The 22,819-nt window shown below is 36.0% G+C and overlaps 1 pseudogene; it reads right to left on the reverse strand.

Annotated features, from left to right (window-relative positions):
* Positions 1-2,004: 2,004 nt before the first annotated feature.
* On the reverse strand, positions 2,005-5,061 carry LOC108321749 (uncharacterized; annotated as a pseudogene).
* Between the last annotated feature and the right edge of the window lie 17,758 nt (positions 5,062-22,819).

The following is a 22,819-nucleotide window of genomic DNA, read 5'->3' on the forward strand; positions in this document are numbered from 1 at the left end:
ATCTCGTGTCTCGGTTAGAAATGATGCTTGAAGGCACTCCATGAAGACGAACGATCTCCTTGATATATAACTTGGCCAAATTTGTCATGGACATCTTCAGGTTCACGGCCAAAAAGTGGGCGCTTTTAGTCAATCTATCCACGATCACCCAAATTGAATCATGATTCCTAACCGTTCGTGGTAGATGAGTCACGAAGTCCATGGAGATGCTGTCCCACTTTCATTCAGGAATCTCCAGTTGCTGAAGCAATCCACCTGGTCGTTGGTGTTCGGCCTTAGCACGTTGACACGTCAAGCAGGATGCCACAAAACGAGCGACATCACTCTTCATTCCAGACCACCAGAACGAGCGTCTAAGATCTTGGTACATCTTAGTCATACCGGGGTGTATGCTAAGACGACTATGATGCGCTTCCTCCAATATGATCCGCTTCAGCTCGCCATCATTAGGAACGCACGTCCTATCCATGTATCGTAATAGGTCGTCCGTCCCTGTATTGAATTCTTTGGCTTGATCTGAACCGAGCGTGCTTAGAATCTTCACCAGCTCTTCATCCTCACGTTGCTTCATTCTGATCCGGTCAAAGATGTTGCTGGATATCTTAAGGTTACAGCACTTGATACTACTTGGCTTCAATTCAAACTGCAACCTTAAATCTCTAAAACTTTCCACTAAACTCAACTCTTTCACCATCATTAACGAGATATGAACTGCCTTCTGATAACAGTTGAAAAACTATTATTTTCATGCTTAAAATTGATATTAAAAGCAACCTTTAGACTTAGAAACTAGCTTGAAATCAATGCTTTTATCTATATTTTCAGAAATAAGAGAGCTGGACAGGTTTATGCTTGATTTGAGTGTTTTTGTGCAAGTTTTGAGGTGAGTTTAGTGAAAGAAGTGAAGAAGGAGAGAAGTGGAATCATAAAAGGAAGCAAAGAGTGCAAAAAGAGAAGTCGAAGGCACCGCTCAGCGGCATTTTACCGCTGAGCGGCACTCAGGAGGTCACGGGAGGTCCGCTGAGGGGCAAACTGGCCGCTGAGGGGAAGAAAAGTGAAGCGAGGTCACCGCTGAGCGGTATTTACCGCTGAGCGGCACTTTTTGGGCTTGGGCTTTTGTAATCTTTTGTAACTCTAGAATAGTATATAAGGACTTACACGTCCTAGGGTTAGACATCTTTGGCAGAACGTAGGCAAACACTCTCTCTTCCACCCCTTTGAAGGAGGATCTTGGATGCTCAGGCTACCTCTTCACCTTTTTAGGGTTTATTCTTTCATACTTTCATTGTAATTCATCTAGGTTCACCATGAATATGGTGAACTAAACCTTGTATGTTTGTTGGGGAATCAATGTAATCTCTTGAAGCTCTCATATATGGAATTTATGCTTGCATCTTAATCTAAGACTTATGCTTTCTTTCATCATTAGTTAGGGTTTTTCCTCTTTGCTCAATGCGTGCATTGTTTAACTCATTCTATTGCATGATTATTGGTTTTGTCGATACGGACACGTACGGGGAAGTCTAGATCCGGGGAATTTCTCCCAATATTATACTGACAATATTATATTGGTTGTCGTTAAGCTCTTGCGCTCATGAACTAATCATTAGGAATGCTAGGAATTGTATGAACTATTTGATTAGGGAGAAGCCATCTAGAATGGTACTTTAGAGAGTGGCATTAACAATGATGATTTGAATGTTGAATTCCTAAAATGTATGAGAGTGGATGAGATGAAATTGACCCCCAACAACATATTCATTCATATAATCCATTGAAAGTGTTTATCTTTAGTCTTTGCCATTGATCAATTCATGCATACATGTTTAGTTTTCGTCTTGCATAATATAATCCAATTATTTCGTTTGTAAGTCTTAGCTAATCAACAAACCACACAACTAAACTAGGCCGTGAGTCCTTTGGGAAGAACGATACTTGGTCTTACCAAGTTTATTACTTGAACGATTCGGTCATACTTGCCGATTGTGAAACAAGTTTGTGACATCATATTTTGGTGCTTACAAATTTGGCCATCACCTTTCTGCTAAGAGCGTCCGCCACTACATTGGCCTTTCCAGGGTGATACAGCAACTCAAATTCATAGTCCTTCAAAAATTCCAACCAACGTCTCTACCTCATGTTCAGCTCCTTTTGATCAAATAGATACTTGAGGCTCTTGTGATCACTGAAGACTTGGAATGTTGATCCGTATAGATAATGCCTCCAAATCTTCAATGCGAAAACGACCGCTGCCAATTCCAGGTCGTGCGTGGGGTAATTTCTCTCATGAATTTTCAATTGACGAGACGCGTACGCTACCGCTCGTCTCTCTTGCATAAGCACACAGCCCAACCCTTGATGGGACGCGTCACAGTAGACTTCAAAGGGCTTGGACGTGTCTGGAATAATCAAAACTGGAGCGCTCGTCAGTTTCACCTTTAACTCCTGGAAACGCTCCTCACACAGATCAGTCCAAGCGAACGACTGATCATTTCTAGTCAATTGGGTAAGCGGAGCCACTATCTTGGCAAACCCCTCTATGAAGCGTCTGTAGTAGCCCGCCAGTCCAACAAAACTCCTCACTTCCGTGACCGAACGCGGGCTCTTCCAATCCAACACTGCTTTCACCTTAGATGGATCCACTGAAATACCTTCAGCCGAGACCACATGGCCCAAAAACTGTACCTCCTTCATCCAAAATTCACACTTGGACAGCTTTGCATACAACTCTTTCTCCCTCAACACGGTTAGTACTGCTCTCAAGTGTTCTTCATGCTCGGCATTGGTCTTGGAGTAGATGAGAATATCATCTATGAAAACGACCACAAACTTGTCTAAATAAGGTCTGAATATCCGGTTCATGTAATCCATAAAAATGGCTGGTGCGTTCGTCACACCGAACGGCATCACTACGTATTCGTAGTGTCCATAACGAGACCTAAAAGCAGTCTTCTGGATGTCATCCTCCTTCACTCTAATCTGATGATATCCAGACCGCAAGTCAATTTTCGAGAACACGGTGGCCCCATGCAATTGATCCAGCAGGTCGTCTATTCTTGGCAAGGGGTACTTGTTTTTGATGGTCAACTTATTCAATTGTCTGTAATCTATGCACAAACGAGAGCTGCCATCCTTCTTCTTCACCAAGAGTACAGGCGCTCCCCATGGTGATACGCTCGGCCTGATGAATTGTTTATCCATGAGTTCTTCAATCTGCTTCTTGAGTTCAACCAACTCTGCAGGCGCCATACGGTATGGTTGAACAGATATAGGGGCTGCCGTTGTCACCAAATCAATGGTGAATTCAACTTCTCGAGCAGGAGGCAACCCTGGTATTTCATCTGGAAAAACGTCCGAAAACTCCTCCACAATGGACGTTCGCTCTTTACTGCCAATAACGGACGTTCGTTCGTGCCTTAATCTTCCAAGATCTTGGTCTTCATGCGTCATTATTAAGAAGCAGCTCGCACCTTCCATTATATCCTCCTTTAACTGACCAAGCGTTACTGTTAACTCCTCTTCTTCATCATCCGGAAACACCAATTCCTTCTTACCACAATCTATGAGGATATGATTGGTAGCCAACCAATCCATTCCCAAAATCACCTCCAAACCTTGAAGAGGTAAGCAGATGAGATTGACTTTGTACTTACGGCCTTCCACTTCTATAGGACACCGGACGCACATAGTGGACGTCCTGATCTCTCCAGCCGCTGGGGTTGACACCACCAGATCAAACTGCATTTCACTCAAATTTAATCCCAGTTTGCCAACGCACGCCTTCGAGATGAAGGAATGTGTTGCTCCCGAATCAAACAGTACGCAACAAGATCTACCATATACTAAACATGTACTGATGATGAGTGTACCTGAGCTAGCTGCTTCTGCACCAGTAATAGCATACACGCGTCCAGCTGCTTGGGCTCGTCCTCCTCTAGGCTGATTCCTGCCAGCGTTTGGTGGCCTCATCACTGCCCGTCCACCCATGTTACACTCATTTTCCAAGTGTCCGTTTCGCCCACAACGGTTACAGTGCTTCACTCCCACCAGTTGAGGACAGGACGAACGGTAGTGTGGTCCTCCACACTGGAAACACGTAACATTCCCATACTGTCCAGCTCGTCCAGAAGGAACTAAAGTTTGAGAACCGCTCGTGTTAGATGGCTGAATTTGACGAGCGTACGGGGCTCTTCTTGGAGTAACATTGCCCCTGGAAACTATAGGTCCTCTACTCACTTGCTGTTGCTTCTTGTGCCTTTCCGCTTCTACCATGTTCTTCTCTAAAACCTTGGCCCTTTCAACCATGGCAGGAAACGTCCTTATACATAAGCTGGAGATTAGTACCTTCAAGTCACTCCGCAGTCCGTTTTCAAACTTCCGGCACTGCCACTCTTCATTGGTAGCCATTGTGTTGAAACGAACCAAGTGTTTGAACTTGTTCGTATATTCAGAAATGGACATCCCGCCCTGAACCAATTGAAGAAATTCCACCTCTTTTGCAAACCGGACGCTATCCGGAAAATATTCTTCATAAAACTTACTCCCAAACACTTCCCAAGTGATAGGAGTTTGAGCGTCCATCAAAATAGCTCTCGCACTCGCCCACCAGTGGCTCGCTTCTCCAGTCAATAAATACTCTGCGTACGCCAACCTGTTTTCATATGGACACCTTTTGGCGTTGAAGATCTTCTCTATGTCTCTTAGCCACTGGTCTGCCTCGTCAGGAAGGCCCTTACCACTGAACTTAGCCGGATGGTGTTGGAGGAAACTCTCCAAGCTCCATTCAGCAGTAGGTAGGGCAGCGTTGGAAGAAGACGCCCCTGAATTATGCCTAGTTGCTACTAAGATCTCCATCAATTGTCTTTGAGTAGCTTCAGAGTTGGCACGTGAAGCTTCCAAACTCTGCATGGCACTCTGATTCTGCTGCATTAGAGTGGCATTTTGTTCCATGAGTGTCGTGTTTTGTTGCTGCAAGCGGTCTATTACCGTCTCCAACAACCTAGCGTTGTTGGACGCATCAGGCTCGTTAGGCTGCGGAGGAGGAGGAAGTCTAGGCGCCATTGTTCTCTGGACACAGAGAAAAACGAGCGTTAATTATGTCCAAGAGTTAGAATAATAATAACTCATTAAACACATAATAAGCACATAGTAAAAACACAGTGCACTCATAACCCTACAGTGTCCTTTAAAAGAACAAAACTGCTTTGATACCACTAATGTAACATCCCAAAATACAGTAATTACCATAAATTAGAATTAATTACAATTAACAGTAAACAGTAAACAGTCTTTACAACTAACAGAGTTCAAAAGCCGAACGGCTTGAATTGCAGCGTTTCAATAAACAAGTCAAAAGCAGCGAACGCTAATAACGAACGGTTTTACAAAATATTTAACCGAACGTTCCTACAATTCTGAAAGACTAATAAAAGAAAACTAACGAGCGCTCTAAGGCTCGGCCTTTACTTCAACTTCCACCAGATTTGCGTCTTCCAAATTTTCTTCTTCTAGCATATCTTCAAGAGATGCACCACCATCTGCTCACATCCACAACGGATGATCATTGCAAGACAGGACGAACGTACATGGACAATTGACAACACAAGGAAAACGAAAGGGTAAGCTTATAATATTTAATTCATACGTTCAACATACACAATCAACATTTTGATGCACACGCACAACATACAATTTAACATAATGTAACATAGTAATTTATATGTATATTAGACGACCGTCCGGACTGTATGAACCGTGTAGCTACAGGCGTCCTTGCACCCGAGTGATGTAGTAACTGGGATACCCTCAACAGCTGCCACTCGAGGTTAGCTCTATCCAAAGTACCCCTAAGGAATAGAACCTCCTGCCATTCCCACACATGACTACCCCCTTCTACGTGAAGATGAGTATCACGGAATATCAGGATGGACCAAGCCAGCATTAGCTAACCACAGTCATACTTTACCAATTCAATATTCAACATATATGAGACGTTCCTCCCTGGAACGCTCGTCCAAAATCCAGCATCACAAATTCAGTTCTCATAGGGTTCACACCATAATTTATCATATTCCAACCTCTTTTACATAATTAGATTTAAAAGTCAAAAATGACGAACGCTCAGTCCACCAAAGAATTAGGACGAACGTCCAAATGAAGTTACTGGATACTCAGGAAAAATATATATAACGAACGTAATTTCTGTTTGGCCAGTTAAATGAACTGACTCGACTTGAAGTGTACTGGTACTTAGAAAATAATTATGATAAAAACTTGGTCCAGATGTAATGCACAACGGAGGGTCAAAAACACTTAGAATTATCTTTGAAGAGAATTGCATATGAAAATTTTAATACCAGGAATTGAACGGACGTGATGAAAAATGAATATTTAATACTTTGGAACGAACGCTATTTTATCAAATGATTATTCAATTAGTACGAACGCTTGGTCTGAGACCTTACGCGATTTAGAACGAACGCTCGTTATAAGACCGAGCGCCATTTATGACGAACGTTCGACATAGGGTCGAACGCTATTAAGGACGAACGTTCGACATGAGGCCGAACGCTATTAAGGACGAACGTTCGACATGAGGCCGAACGCTATTAAGGACGAACGTTCGACATGAGGCCGAACGCTATTAAGGACGAACGCTTCGGTTAAAGACCGAGCGTTACGTATTTATAAAGTTTCAAATATTTATATAACTGAGCTGAACCGAACGCTCAGACACCAAATTGGGGACGCTCGTTCTCGAGCGGAGTTCTTTCCAAATGAAAGGATTCCCTTCTAAGTTATTTTAAGGAAAACCGAACGGTCTAAGACCGTACAGTGACGAGCGTCATTTATCATAGGGAATGATATGAATTTCAGATTTTTCAACCTTAACAGAATTTTCCAGATTTCAAATTTATAAACTTTATAACTTTCATTTCCAGATTTAATTCACCTTAAACATCAGCATCATACAGATCTCATCATTTTAATCATTCCAACTATACAATAGCCATACACCTTTCATACGAATCAAATTCAACATGCATTTCAACCAACAGAAGACATATTCAAACAGCACAACAGGGTTCGCACATGCAGATCCAGAATAACACATATATACGTATATAACATACAGACAACCCATATCATGCCTTCATATAATTCATACAAGTATAAATTAAACATATAAGCTTCCCTTACCCGGATTGCAGTGTACGCCCTAATAATATGACTTCCACACGTTCAACTACAGCTCTTCTATACTCAACAGCCACTTAAGTTTCTTCCACTAAATCTAACCAAAGAAAGGTAGAAAATATCAACTGCTACCCTTGCATGCAACAAAATCTGGGTTCGCAAGAATATCCAGAACTAGGGTATGGATTGGAAACTTACCGTTCACAGAATCAAAAGGGGTTCGGATCAAAATGATGCTCACTGGTCCGTGGACGTTCCTACGGTCTCTGAATATTGATCGGAGTAGAGAGGAATGAGTAATAGTAGAGAGAAGATGAAGGTTCTTGGAGAGAAGTTGGAGAAGATGAATGGGTGTGTTTCGTGAGGAAGAAGATGAGTGATGCAGGTGAGAGAGTTTTTCAGAAAAATCTGGTTTTGTAAATCTCACGCTCGTTTAAACGAACGTGTCTCAAGCCGACACCTGCACCCAAACTCTGATTTGGAAACTTCTTCCGCAACACGTGGCGTGCTTGCATGTAAAGATTGGTGCGTTTTTAATGTTTCCAGAGAAATGATTTTGGCCCAGTTTTCCGTGCACAGCAGAGAGGTGAAAATCAGAGTTGGGAGTGGATTTTTAATGAGATAAGCATGGATTATGGTGTGTATTAATTGGATGTGACAGGGAATTATTACTTCTAATTATTTAGGGTTTCACACTATTCATGTCTTGAAATTCTGTGTGAATACTATTAATGAAAAACATAGGTGCTTATTGTATATCTATCTATAGTGAATTTCTGTGCTAATATTATATGCTGTTGTTTTGAATCTGTAAATAAGAAATTTGTTAAAACTAGTTGAGGAACACTTTGGCTAAGGAAAGACTTGGTACTTAAGTTGTCCATTGTGACGCACCTCTCTTTCCTATAAGTCTACTCGACAAGTTTTTAACTTAAATATTGTTGAACAGATTATGTACTGTTAAATTGTTGTGCAATATATCTTGTTGGAATGAAAATTTCTGATGAATTCATGTTATTGTGGTAGATATGGAATTATGAATTATAATTGTGATGGTAGGATAGAGAAATCTTAAAAACCGGAGTTGGTACATCCTTGATCATAGAGCAGCCATGGTCAAATCTAGTAAGTTGTGACTAGTCATATGTACTGGCGTTTATGGTGAATTTGATTCGTCAAACATTTGATTCTTCTCCGGTGACCATTTATGGTGATATTTTAGTATTGTTAATTTATTGTGATATATTCATTTTGTATGATTTTTGCGACAATTGGATTTTATTATATTGGATTTGAATTTATGCATCTGAACATGATATGAGTATTATGGGAAGATTTTGTAAGCGTATAATGTGAGTTGAGGAATATGAGTATGGTATCAGTCTCGCGGAGAGATTCAGTAATGATATGGTATTTATGTATATGTTGATGTTGAGGGTCCTATAGTTGGAGGTTATCCTGATACTCTAATAATCATCCAGTCTCAAGTAGAGAAGGATGAATTATGTGGTGAGAGGGGCAGGAGGTCCTAGTCTATGTGTCGGTTTTGGACATAGTGTTGAGGACTAACCTTGTGGATGGTATGAAGTATTTTGGAAGTGTATTTGTAAGAGGAAGTAGAAGGCATCACAAGTGCATAACCTCCCGTGACCGCTCATCAACGTATCATCCGGATGAGTGTCTGTTGGGTATTGTGGAATGAGTGTCTATTGGGTATTGTGGAATGAGTGTCTATTGAGTATTGTGGAACGAGTGTCTATTAAGTATTATGAGACGAGTGTCTATTAGTAATTGTGGTATTGTGGGATGAGTATCTATGATGCGATTGTTGTATGATGGTATGAGGGTGTCTGACATAATTATTATATGATGTTTGTTGGAGTATATCAAAGTAATTATGCATGTTTTATAAATGATTGGTTGCATGTTAGCTCACCCTATTTGTTTGTGTTTGTGTATATGCGATGATCATATAATTCGTTATATGGGAACAGATGGAGGAATGTCGTCTGATCCAATGCCAATGAAGAAAGAGATAGAAGAATAAATTAGAAGAATTCGAGTTATATTTATGACTTTTAGTTGAAATCTGAGTTTAAAACATATATATATGTCAACTATGAATTTTCAAGTGTGAGATTAAGGGATGTTACCTTAAAAGTAATGCTACAATATATAAATTATGAATTATCAAGTAGAAAATAGTTAAAATTGTTTTTAGTTCATTGTAAAAGTAAAATTGGATTTTTTTGTATAGTTTTTATATAGTTTCAAATTTAAAAAATGAATGGATTTATATTAAAAGAATTATATTAATCTATTTTATATATTTTCATCTCAAATTTTAAAAATAAATAGATTTAGATTAAGAGAATTATATTAATTTATTTTATAAGTTTGCCAATAAAAATGTATAGCAAAAACTAAAACGAGTTCTAATTTTGCGAAAAAAGAATAAAATGTTTTTTTATGGTTTTAACATGTAATATAGTTCTACATTTGTGTAGCATGTGAAATAGAAGTGATTTGAATTTAGTCTTAAATACATGTTTTTTAACTGAGTTTTGGTTTTGATTTATCCTTATATTTTAATGTCACGTGTAATTACATTGTCTTGGAATTAATGAATTGTATAAATTATTTTTAAATTATTAATCATAGTTTGTTTTATAGTTAATAATTGTATTAATTACTACTAAATATAAGTAAACATTTTGTGATGTGTGGATGACGTCTCGTCACAAGGTTAAACATTTTGTAAGGTGGTAAATGATGTTGCACGCTAGACTAAAATTGTAGGTCTACATAACTACTTTAGTGTGTTGAATTATGGGTTGACAATAGCGGCGAAGGGCCAAGAGAGGAAGTTGAAGGAATTGGACGAGGTTTAAGAGAAGTATAAATTTCAATTCAAGGAGAAAGTGAAGGATGGTTTGACTGTCAAACCCTAAAACACCAAAACTCAATTAGCTTTCATTACGGTGTCAACACTAAAACAATTATGTGAATCTACGGTTTTAATTCATTGTCTGTTTGTCACATTACCAAATGTTTAATGTTGTTTGTTGGCAAGAACGTTATCTATTTGTTAATAAAGTATGGAGATGGAAGTGGTTCAAGGTTTTGGACATAAAACAAAATCTAATTTCTCATAAAATTTAGAGACAAAGAGTATAACTAACACTTAAAAGTTTAAAATACCAAAAACTATATTTTGAAGTATATATATATATATATATATATATATATATATATATATATATATATATATATATATATATATATATATATATATATATATATATATATATATATATATATATATATATATGAAACACAGGTAAACTCTATAAATGGAACAATGGAGAAGAGATGGTGTTGAATAAAGTTTTAAAGGTTAGACGGTTTACAAATAGTGTTGAAGACTTAAATATTTTTAGAAGCGTTTAGAAAGCCTTCAAATCTAAAATAAGGAGATAAAACTTATTTTTATACTAGTTCACTCCAATATGAACTATGTCAAGTTTTTTCTTACTATTGAACACTTATAACTTTTAGAAGTGTTTAGAAAATCTTTAATCTAAAAGAAGGATAAAGACTTAATTTTATACTAGTCCACTCCGATCTAAGTTACATCTAGTTCTCCCTTAAATACTTTTAAGGAGTTTCACTAATCTTTAAGAAGATTACTAACGAGTTTAACCACTCTTAGTTTACAAATGAATATTACCACTTCTGCTTTACAAAATAGTCTAGCTGACTATAGTGTTTAACTCAACTGAGTTAAACAAATAAGTATTTTAATTCACTTTTGAATATACAAAAACAATAAAGTGTTTTTATAAAACAAGTACAAATGATAAATATCCTGGAGAGGATATATTTTCAATATAAAGAATATATGGAAACTTGTGATAAAGATTTTTTTCTCAAAGACTACTAGACGACACAAGCTTAAGAGAAAATTGACAACATAACAGTAAGCAATAATAATTTTTGTTCTTGTCTTCCCTTCATGCGATCCTCTTTATACAGACTTCTTCAAAAAAGATTTGTTACTCAAAGCATTGAGTTTCATGTAGGTGTGTAGCATTGACCTCTCTATATAGACTTCTTGTAGAGGTAACTCTGATGCTTGTTCGAATTCGTTAAACAGAAGGCACTGAGGAAACTTTCCCAAGGTGTCTTCTACGTAGTTTGTTTAGAGTAGCGTTTAGGATAGCGTTTACACATATATAAGTTTAATGTGTTTATGCTAGACGGTTCATTTGGATAAATGTTATATATAAATTAGAAAATTTGTCCACACTTATTAGAAAAGTCTAGCGATATAAATTAGACAAGTCTATCTATACACAAATTAGACAAGTCTATTAATACACATTAGACGAGTTTGTCTACTCACCAATTAGATGAGTCTTGCAACACACATTACATGAGTCTGAATATATTGACTAGACGAGTTTGTCTACTCACCAATTAGATGAGTCTTGCAACACACATTACATGAGTCTGAATATATTGATTAGACGAGCCTAGCAATACATGTTATAGTCCAACATTTCTTAGACAAGTCCAACATTGCATATTAAAAGAGTCTTTCAATGTATTGATTAGACGAGTCTAGCAATACACATAAGATGTGTCGTTGCATACACTGATTAGATGAATATAACACAAAAATTATATGAGTCTAACAATAAACATTAGATGAAACTATACATCACTAATTAAATGAGTATAACAAAAAATATTAGACAAGTCATTTCATTTGTTAATTAAACAAATATAATGAAAATTATCAGAGAAGTCATTTCATACATTAATTAGACAAATATAACAAAAATTACTATAAGTCTAGGAATGCATTGATTAGATGAGAATGCATAATAAACATTAGACAAGTCTGTCGATGTATTGATCAGACAAGTACAACAATACATATTAGATGAGTCATTCATATATTGATTAAATGACACTAGCAATATACATCATGCAAGTTTTTCAACACACAAATTAGATGAGTCTATTAATACACATTAGACAAGTTTATTAATTCATTGATTAGATGAATCTTGCAACACATTAGATGAGTCTGTTCATACATTGATTATATTAGTATAGTGGAAAACATTAGACGAGTCTAGTAATAAACATTAGATGAGTCTTTCCATATACTAATTAAACGAGTATAACAAACAACATTATAGGAGTCATTCTATACATTGATTAGATGAGTCTAAGTACACATTAGACATGTATGTTCATATATTAATCAAACAAGTCTTGCAACATACATTAGACAAGTTTTTCCATACATTAATTATGTGAGTCTAACAATATACTTTAGATGAATATGTTTATACAGGTATTAGGTGAGTTTATTAATACACAATAGACGTCTATCCATTCTCTGATTAGACGAGTCTTACAATATACATTAGACAAGTTTACTCATATACTGACGAGTTTAATAATATATATTGGATCAATGCATCTATATATTGATTAGACAAGTCTAACAACACATATTAAACAAGTATAGCAATATACATTAGATTAGTATGTTCATACATTTTTTTTTGTACTTTTAACTAGACTACTCTACATATTTATGCATATTCTTTATAATTTTATAAAGTCTATTTTATATTTTTGCACATTCTTTATCTTTTTTATTTTTACAAAGTTTACCATTTATACTTTTTAAACCTATAAATCATTTTTCATGTTAGATTGGATTCAAAACTTAATTATAAAGTTTAAAATATTTTTTATTCTTTTTCAACTTTTAAATTTTTTATAAAACACAAAAAATACAATCTCTGCGTAGGCACGGATTTAAAACTATTTTTTATTAAAAATAAAGAAACAAAACCAAATAAAATAAATTACTTATTATATTAAGTATAATATTATTTATTTAACGACTAATGTTGTTTTATTGTAACTTCTAATATATTTATATTCAATAGAGTAAGATAAAAACATGTATTAAAGTTATAAATATAGCAACAATTGTAAATCCCGCAAAATTGTTCTATATAAAAATAAATAAATAATAATTATATATGCTCTTATACATTAACCACAATCATGTAAATTAATGTGTATACAATGCAAGTCTCTCAAAAAGTATCATGTTTATAATATATGTGGCCCGATCATATATTTTTTCTTTCTCTCTCAATAATCTCGTCTTATTAAGTAATATGTTATAACATATAGACTGAATTGTTGTGGGTTAATAATAATTTTATTTTTAATTTTTTTTCCTAGATAATGGTATTTCGACATTTTATTATATGTAGACATAAAAATAATCATCTTGATTTGTCAATTATATGAATATTTGTGATGGTTCAACCTATTAATAAAGCATACATTTAAATAACTTTTGAATGCCACTACCCAATATATATTATTATAATTAATAACGTTAACTGTCAATTCCTGTTTATTTATTTTAACAAAAATATCAGCGATTACTCATAATATTCTTAAATTAATTGTTATATTTCTCTCAATTATTAAATAATTGCTAAATATAAAATTTGTGATTGTCAGAAAGTACAATATGAACCCAAAAAATTAGCACATTTTTTTTAGTGACGTAGATTTAAATATTTGTACTATCATCCATTACCTACTTGAAATATAGAGTTGTTTTCCGAAAAAGAAAGTAAAAGATGATAAACAAAATAACTATTTTAATTATTTGAATCCAGCATGCCTTTTATTATAAGAAACTTTGATGAGTGGAAAATGTAGTAATCACTTAACACTGTCTACGGCATATGCACTCTAGAGGATTAAAATTACAAATACTAACTGCTTTTGCCCCATAAATCTTTGGACAATCCCTGAAACAGCTCTGATCACAGAAGTCATACAATTTTACATCATAGATCTTTCCCTCTGCCACCATCATTGGCCCTTCATTTTCTGCAACAACCAAAAACTAAGTTTTTAAGAACATAATAATCTTTTTAATAATATATTATGTTTATGTTATGAGATTGGGTCAGAAATTGAAGAAATATTATTTCCTATAATGCAACCTTCGACAAATTGAAATGTGTTTAGGTTATGTAGGATCGAAGGACGGTTGTCTTGTCTTGTATCAGTGTTTGTCTTGTATCAGTGTTTGATGTGCAGAAGACAATCTAACGTTCAAGCTATATATGTTTCTTAAAAAGGTCTTAATGAATTGAATTATGTTCAAAAATATCTTTACGTGCATATCAAACCTACATCTATAAAGTTTATGATAATCAAACCTATTAATTGATCATTATTGACCATTAATATACCTGTTAATTGTCCATTAATGACAATTAAGCTATTAACTATCTTCAATAGATGTCTGCCTCGATCGACTATACCCCATGAGTTGATAGTTCATTTAATTGTGTACACCATATAATATAAAAGTCCTCGAGCCCGAAACAACTAACGAAATTTATTATTTTTTAATATTTTGACGAATTTGATATGTAACAAATATTCATAAATCTTCAAGTCACTTTATCTCTAAACATACCTTTAATTACATTTTTTTTTATTTCGTTGATTGAAGTTAGCAATGAGATATTTTATTTTAGTGAAATGTGAAATATATCTATTACTATATTAATTTTAATATTCTATTGGGTCTTGTAGTTATATTTTATAATTTCACATTATTTATTTTCCCTAATTCTTAATTTTTCTTTTATTTGAATTTTTTTCTTTTGAAATAAATTTTGAGTATTTCTCAACAATTTAACTAAGTTAATATCTCATTACTTTTCTTTGATCATCAAGTTATTTTTTCTCTTATTAGACTTTTAATTATTTTTTGTGTAATTTGATTTAATATGATATATCAAATCATTTCTATGGCATATAATTGATTATTATTACCTTTTAAATTTTCAAAAATAATTTTAACTTCATCAATTTTATTTCATTTGTTTTTTTTCATGTGTTGCCTTCATTAATTTTTAGATAAAACGAGTACTGGATATCAAGATTTACAAGTGTGACCTTCACACTCTTCACAACAACTAATGCGTTTTTATTTTATAATTTATTTAATTTAGTACAACTTAGATGATACAAATTGAATTCTATTTTTAATATTAATTTAATTTGCAATGTCATTGACGACCATGATAATAATTTCCAAAGAAAGTTTTTTTTTTTTGTAAAACACCTTCATCTTTAACAAAAATAAAACACGTTAAAAAAACAAATAGTGAAAAAACTTGTAGTGAACGAAGGAGATGCTTATTAATGGAAGAAATGTATGTAAGGAGTTTTATACAAAAAAAATTGAGAGAAAAAAACATTGTAAATAAAGAGATTTGTTATATTTAAATTTGAACTCCTAAATTAAAAATAATCTATGATTTCTACTTCGAAAACGCATAACATATAAATTAATTTCAGTTTAACCAAAATTAACTTAAATAAATATAAAAAAAATATTATACATATTAGTATGAACCTAATGAATGATAATATAACTATATAATAAAATTAGTATATGAGGTCTCTCTGCATTTCTTTGATATTCCTTAGGTACATATTGCAGTCAAGATGTTGCCATCAAAGTTCTGAATATAGATCTAGGTATAGTGAAAAAACGGAGGGGAGTGAATATGGATCTGGGTATGGAGGAAGGAAGAGTAGTGGGTATGGCGAAGAACAACAACAGGACAGTGGATATGCCAATGAAAAAGAATACGGTGACATGAGAACAAGACGAGGATCTAGGTTCGGTTTTGGGTTGAAATGCTATAAGAGATACAAAAGACACAAACTTTTCTTACGAGGAAACTAGCAAAGGCAGAAGGTGCTACTACGCTACCCAAAGACACGAGAAAAACTACACGAAAACACAACGAAAACTCATTTTAATTGATTCAAATGGATCATAATCCATCAAAGACTAATTTAATCGGAGTAAAAGTAAGTTTAAACGGTTCAAAAGAGATAAAACACACTTGGAAATGCAATGTCGCAGAGAGAAAAGGCGAGGAGAAAGACAATGAAGTATGTGTAACCGCGGGTTCGCGATTTCTGATTTAATAGGAATCAAGACGTTGGTGCCCTAGTGCCCGACGTCTATTCTCGACTAGACGTCGGGGACCTCACTAATATGACGTTCATTCGATTTAAAAATTAATATTCGCGGTGTATATAAACCTCGGATGTGGCGGGATCCGACGTCTAAATGGCGAAAAAATGACTTTTCACATTCTGGCGCATATAGATGTCGGTTATGAGGGTGCCCGACGTCTAGGTTAACTTTTCACCTACCCTGTCAGCCATATAGACGTCTGTTACAAGGGGCCGACGTCTATAATCGCATATAGATGTCGGGGATGGCGGGATCAAACGTCTATATGGCGGAAAAAAATGTCTTTTCACCTACCTGTCAGGCATATAGACGTCGGGTAGGGCCCCCCCCCCCCCCCCCCCCCCCCCCCCCCCCCCCCCCCCCCGATGTCTATAATATTATAGACGTCGGGGCCCCTCCTAACCGACGTCTAGCTTCCCAACTTATTTACGAAAATGCCACCGGTCAATAATTTACGTTGGTTATTTTGTGGTCCAACGTATATGGGGTGACGTTAAAAGCCAATTCTACACTAGTGGGATGATGAGGTGGAGGTGTAGGGGGAGGATGATGAAGTGGTCGTGCAGGGGGAGGATGATGAAGTAGTCATGTAGAGGGAGGATGATGACGTGGACGTGTAGGGGGAGGATGATGAAGTCGTCGTGCAGGGAGAGGATGATGAAGTAGAGGTGCAAGGTTTAGATGAAGTGTCGGTGTAGGCAATGGATGAAATGAATGTGTAGGATATGAATGAACAACACGTTGGGGTGGAGGAGGAGGAAGTAGTCATTGAACAACACAGGAAGGCGGAAGAAGAAGTAGTAATTAAAGATTTTACTTCAAGTTAGGATGATGATGCAGGGGTGCTGCATGGTGAAGTTCGTCATGGATTAGTTGATGAAGAATAAGTGGATGAAGGATAACGAGATGAAAGACTGGTTGATGTTGATGTAAATATTGATGAAGTGCTACATAACAATATAGAAGGGTCTGTATCAGTAGCAGTTAGTGAAAATGAAGTAAACTGTGATTTAGAAACACATGATAGTGCACATAGGTAGAGAAACCCAAATGATAGGTGGTTGTCTGATGATGAGTGGGACTCAGAATTTTTGGACTGTCCAGAAGAAAGTGGAAGTGAGGATGGAGGGGATGAAAGACAAAGTTGTGGACCATTTGGGACATTTGTTAAACAAAAATGTAAGTTAGAATACAAGTGGGTAGTGGGAACAAAGTTTAGTGATAAAAATGAGTTTATGGAGGCTGTTAGAAGCTATGCAATCCACGCGAGGAGGAATTTGAAGTTTTTTTAAGAATGACAACAGAAGGGTACGAGTGAAATGCTTGGGTGCCCAAAAAAGTTGTCCATGGATGGCTTATTGTGGGTATTTGGAAGGATGTAGAACATGAAAATTGAGAAAAATATTGGATACGCATACTTGTAGTAGGCAATTCAATATTAAAATGATGAACGCTAAGTGGTTGAGTGAGACATTACATACCACACTACATGAAAATCCGAATTTGAAGATAAATGAAATACGATCAAAAGCTTTGAGGAAATGGAATACAAATGTCACAAAATCTAAAACTCATAGGGAAAAATTAATAGCATCATGCAAAGCACAGATTTTGCATGCGAAAATTATATGCAACTTTTAGAAAAACGTTTGGAGGGCAAACCTTGAAGACTCTAATGTGGAAGGTGTATAATGAGGTGTTTCACTCAAGCACTCAAAAGTGTTTCACTCAACTCAAAGGTGTATAATGAGGTGACACTCTTACACTCTACCATCACAATGTCACATGAATCAACTTTGCTTTTCATTTAACCACATAGCAAACACACTCGCAAGCAAGTTATCATCACAAGGACTTTTCAAGGCTTGTAACATGGTCGGGCTAAGAAGAAAATTGGTTTTTCTAGACAACAAAAATTCCTTGAGTTAAGAGAGTGCATAATTCATTTATTCACATTAACAATAATCTCTCTTTCTCCTTTTAGGCGAGAAACCAAATCTTCAACTCATTCCCAACTTTCCTTTCATTGAGCTTAACCTTTTCTTTTCTTCTCATTTGTTTTTTGGTTTCGCTCAATGCTCTTTAATGAATTTTACAAAGTTCTTTCCGGTTTCTCACAACCCCAAACTTGAACCATTCTCCATTACCACATAAACATACTCTACTTAACTCAAGGTAAGAATTTCGAAAAGGGTTTTTCTATTTTCAAATTTAGGCTCAAGGTTCAAAGGTTAACGAGAAACATTGTTCTTTGTTGGGTTCTGATGAGTCACAATTCTTCATTATACACTCAGCTTTCCGCACCATATTTTGTTAGTGAATTGTGTTTAATTCTCCATTTTTATCTCATTTTCACTATTTGGGCTTAATTTCAAGAATAATTCTTATTTTAATTAATTTGAATTATTTGAGCTTAATTATTTCAATTATAAATTGCAGGACAATCACTTTTGAAAAGTTGAGAAAAGGTTTGAACGTAATGCCATAACCGAATGGTTAGGGTCTGTATAACCGAACGGTCTGACCATAGTCTTGACCGAACGGTCTGTCAAAGATGTGACCGAACGACCTGTCAAAGTTTGCACCAAACGAGCTGAGAGCCTTGTTGGAAGCCTCCACCGAACGGTCTGCTACTTGACCGAACGGTCTGCTACTTGACTAAACGGTTTTCTAAAGGCTTTGTCGAACGGTCTTGGAAGCTGCATGAGAGTCTTGACAACGGTATGAAAAAGTGCGTCAGACCGAGCGGTCTGTTGAGGTCTACACCGAACGAGCAGCTATCTCCTAAGCACTATTGAATATAATGGTCAAGCACCATGAACCGAACGGTCCTAGAAGCTTTGACCGAATGGTATGTTGAGAACCTGCAATGAATGGCCGAGCACGGGAATGGTTTTGTAGTAACCGAACGGTCTCAACAATTGCTCTTAACCGAACGGCCTTGAAAAGACTGCACTACACACCAGCCTACAGACCATTGTTGACCGAACGGTAGGAGCCTTTAATGACCGAACGGTCAGATGAGATGACCAGAGAACTCAGTAGCAGCAGTCTTGGAAGCACATTCTGGGACTTCAAAAGCATGACCATGTCAAACTTTAGGGCTTTGGTCCCAATTTTTAGGTCATTTTTGTAGGACAGCCCATTAGAAGGGCAGTTTTTCTTTGGGGTCTATATACCCCAAAATCACCTTCACTTTACCTAAGTCTCCTAGCCACTACGTACCTGTTCTTAGGGAGCATTTTCTTCCTCCTCCCCCTTTGGGGAGGTTTAGGCTTTATTTCTTTTGCATTTCCATGTATTGAATCTTGTTTACAGTGCAATTTAAGAGTTGAAATCATTGATGCAATCACTTTTCAGTTTTATTTCATTGTTCATTGTCTTCTTCGTTCTTGCATTTTACTGTTCATTGCTGCATTCTACTGTTCATTTCGTCCTCTTTACTATTGTAGTTCGTTATTCTACTGTTCATTGGCGTTTTATGTTTGTGGGGCATTTTCCATTTGCAATTTCACATTCTGCTGTTTAAGTTTCGCTTCTACTGTTACTGTTTTCTAATTAAGTTCATTTGCATTTTGATTCTGTTGCGTTTAGATTCTACGTGTTTACTGTTGCTGCATTCTCTATAGACCGTTCGTTCTTTGCTTGTACCGTTCAGCTTATGGTTCTGTTGCATTTACTCTATTCGTTTGTATTGTTTTACACCGTTCGGTCTGTTAAAGACCGGACCGAACAGCTTGTTCGTTCCTCATGTTAGTACTATCCGGTTTTAGTTTCCCGTGCGTTTTAACTTTGCAACCTTTTCTGCATTTCTGCATTTTCATACTGTTCGGTCTGTTCGTGTTGGGTATCAACAACCGTTCGGTCTCCTTGTCAGGACGTTCGGTTTTTTTTCTGCATTCAGTTGTTTAGTTTTCAATCTCATTTCCATTGTCTTGTTTATTACCGTTCGGTTTGTCTTATTTGTTTCCTTTAGCTTGTATGCTTTTATACTGCAATACCGTTCGGTCTGTTAGAGACCAAACGACCCCCTTCATCTTTTTCTTACGTTACTGTTCGACTTTCGTGTTTTGCTCATTTCTATTTCGTTGATTTAGAGATCGTTCGGTCTCAATGTTAAGACCGTTCGGTCTATTGTAGAACTGTTCGGTAATTATGTTTTGCAGATTTCATTCAATGCTTTTAATTTTATTTGGTTGTCTTTAACTTCCAGTTTTAATTTAGTTTAATTTTCATTACAAAAACATTTTCAAACCCCCCCACTACGTGTTTGTCCTAAGACTCAAACCACATTTGGTCCTTGAGAGACGACCTAGGAGTCATGATGGCAACCCCTTTAGGGACTTCCCATCCAAAGAAGTATCAACTTTACTCTAAGACCAAGAAAGGGAAGTTGAATAAAGGACTTAATATTTTCTTTCTAAGTCTTAGAATGTTCTCTTTAACTAAATACATTTACCTTGTTTTGTAGGTCACTAATAAGAGTGGAAAACCATAGCCAATCAACCAAAGAAGCTTGGTGAACTAAGGGAAGTAAAGGAGGTAAAGAAAGGAAGAAAGGAAGTGCTTTTTGGATTGGAAAAGCAAAGCTGATATACAACATACGGCCAACCAAGCAAACCAGCGTTTCCACTTTCTTTTAAAGCATGTTTTCAATGTTTACCGTATGGAACATGTGGCCAACTGTTTAGCTTCTCCTGCACACTTCTTATAGAGCTTCATGTACATTGCTAATATGTCCAGTAGCTTGCTAGGCAAGTTTCTCTTCATCTATAAAAGAGAAGCCAAATCACTTGTAAAGGTAACTTGAGTTTGATAATGAAATGCTGCTGAAATCCAGCCATTCTCTCAAGTTCATTACTCAAAGCTATTTTAGCTTATCTTCCTCTAGCTCCCTTCCCCGTTGGAAGGCCATCTGAGTTAGAACTCTACCTCACACACACATCCAAACACTGTCACGCATTCTGACAAACACCTTGCATGCGCCGAACTCCTTCAAACCATTCTTCATTCCGCTGCGTCATTCTGTCCAAGGAGCCGCTCCAGTCTTGAATGTGGAGGCTGCTTCCATCATTTGGCATCAAGAGCCAGGTCGTCCGCACCTTGCTTCAAGAGATAAGCCACTCTTCTTTTCATTTTCTTCACTGCCGTGTTGTACTGTTCCATTGCCAATGTGTTTGATTTTTTGTCCCCTTCTGTTTCGTCTAATTTCGTGTTTTTTGTGGATGTTTGTGTTCATTCATTGTTCTTTAGTGTTTGCTCTTCATTTTAATCGGTGCAAATCATTTGTTTCAGTTCATTCCAGCTTTTATTTTTCATTTCCTGTTTTGTCTTAGTCATGTGTAGACTACTGCAGTTTTACTTCTGTCATCAGGATTTAAATCTGTTCTCGCTTGGAATTTTCATTTTGATTCTGTCCAATGCATTTGCTAGCTCTATGTTGATCATATAAAGCAATGGCATCACGTCCAACTTTGATCATTTGAGTTGATAGCTATGCAAATATTGATTCCAGTAGCAAACTCTGCATAAAACATGATTTCTGGATTAATTTGATATCATTTGATTTTCATCCAGATTTTTTTATATGTTTTAAGATTTGTGCAAGTTTGTCAAGTGATTTCAACTGTATCTAAAGTATTTCCAAATCATATGCATCACAGAAAAGCAAAATCAGTGGTTGAGTTCTTCATAATCAATTTTCAAAATCTGCATCAAGAGTTGAATTCTGGATTCATATGGTGCATTCTGTATTTGCTCAATTTTCTGATTCTGAAGTTGTGCACAAGTTTGTTTGATGTGTATAATCAGTTCTCACATGATTCTAACTCATGATACGTGCATAAGTCAAAAATGAATGTTTGAGTTGTGTGAAAATTGGTTTTTGCCACTGTTTTATATTCTTCCAGCTATGCACCGTGCTGAATTTCTTTAGCTGTATCATAGGACATTTAACTTTCCCTAGCTCAATTTCTGAAGCTAGATCTAGATTTAGGCAATTCTTAATCACTTGTTTGAGCAAGCCAGCTTTGCTTCCAGTATTTGTTTTCCAAACTGCTGCAGTTTTCACTAGTTTTCTGCATAAATTGGCAACTGCTCCACTGCTTTTGAGATTCCGTGAATGCTTGTGCATTTTCAATGGTTCAGCAAGTGTGTTTGGTCCATTAAAACTTATAGTCACTGTTCATTTGGTCATTTTTCAGTCCATATGCAAAATCACCATTCCAAGCATCACATTTTGTTGAAATTGGAAGTGAACTAGTCAATTTCTGCTGCTGCATATTTCTTTGTTGTTTGACAGTTTAAACACCTTCAAATAATGCATACAAAGTTGCTCCAATCATCAAATTTGGTGTCTAACCATAGCTGTGAAAAATTGCCTCTCAAATCATTCATTTTAAAGTGTTTTTGGCCAGATTTTAGTTTCTGCACATAGTTTGAATCTGTTTTGGTGCATTTGCCATTGATATTTGGATTGTAGCAAGAGCTTGGTAC

Source organism: Vigna angularis, chromosome 5, assembly GCF_016808095.1.
Source record: "Vigna angularis cultivar LongXiaoDou No.4 chromosome 5, ASM1680809v1, whole genome shotgun sequence".
Lineage (NCBI taxonomy): Eukaryota > Viridiplantae > Streptophyta > Magnoliopsida > Fabales > Fabaceae > Vigna > Vigna angularis.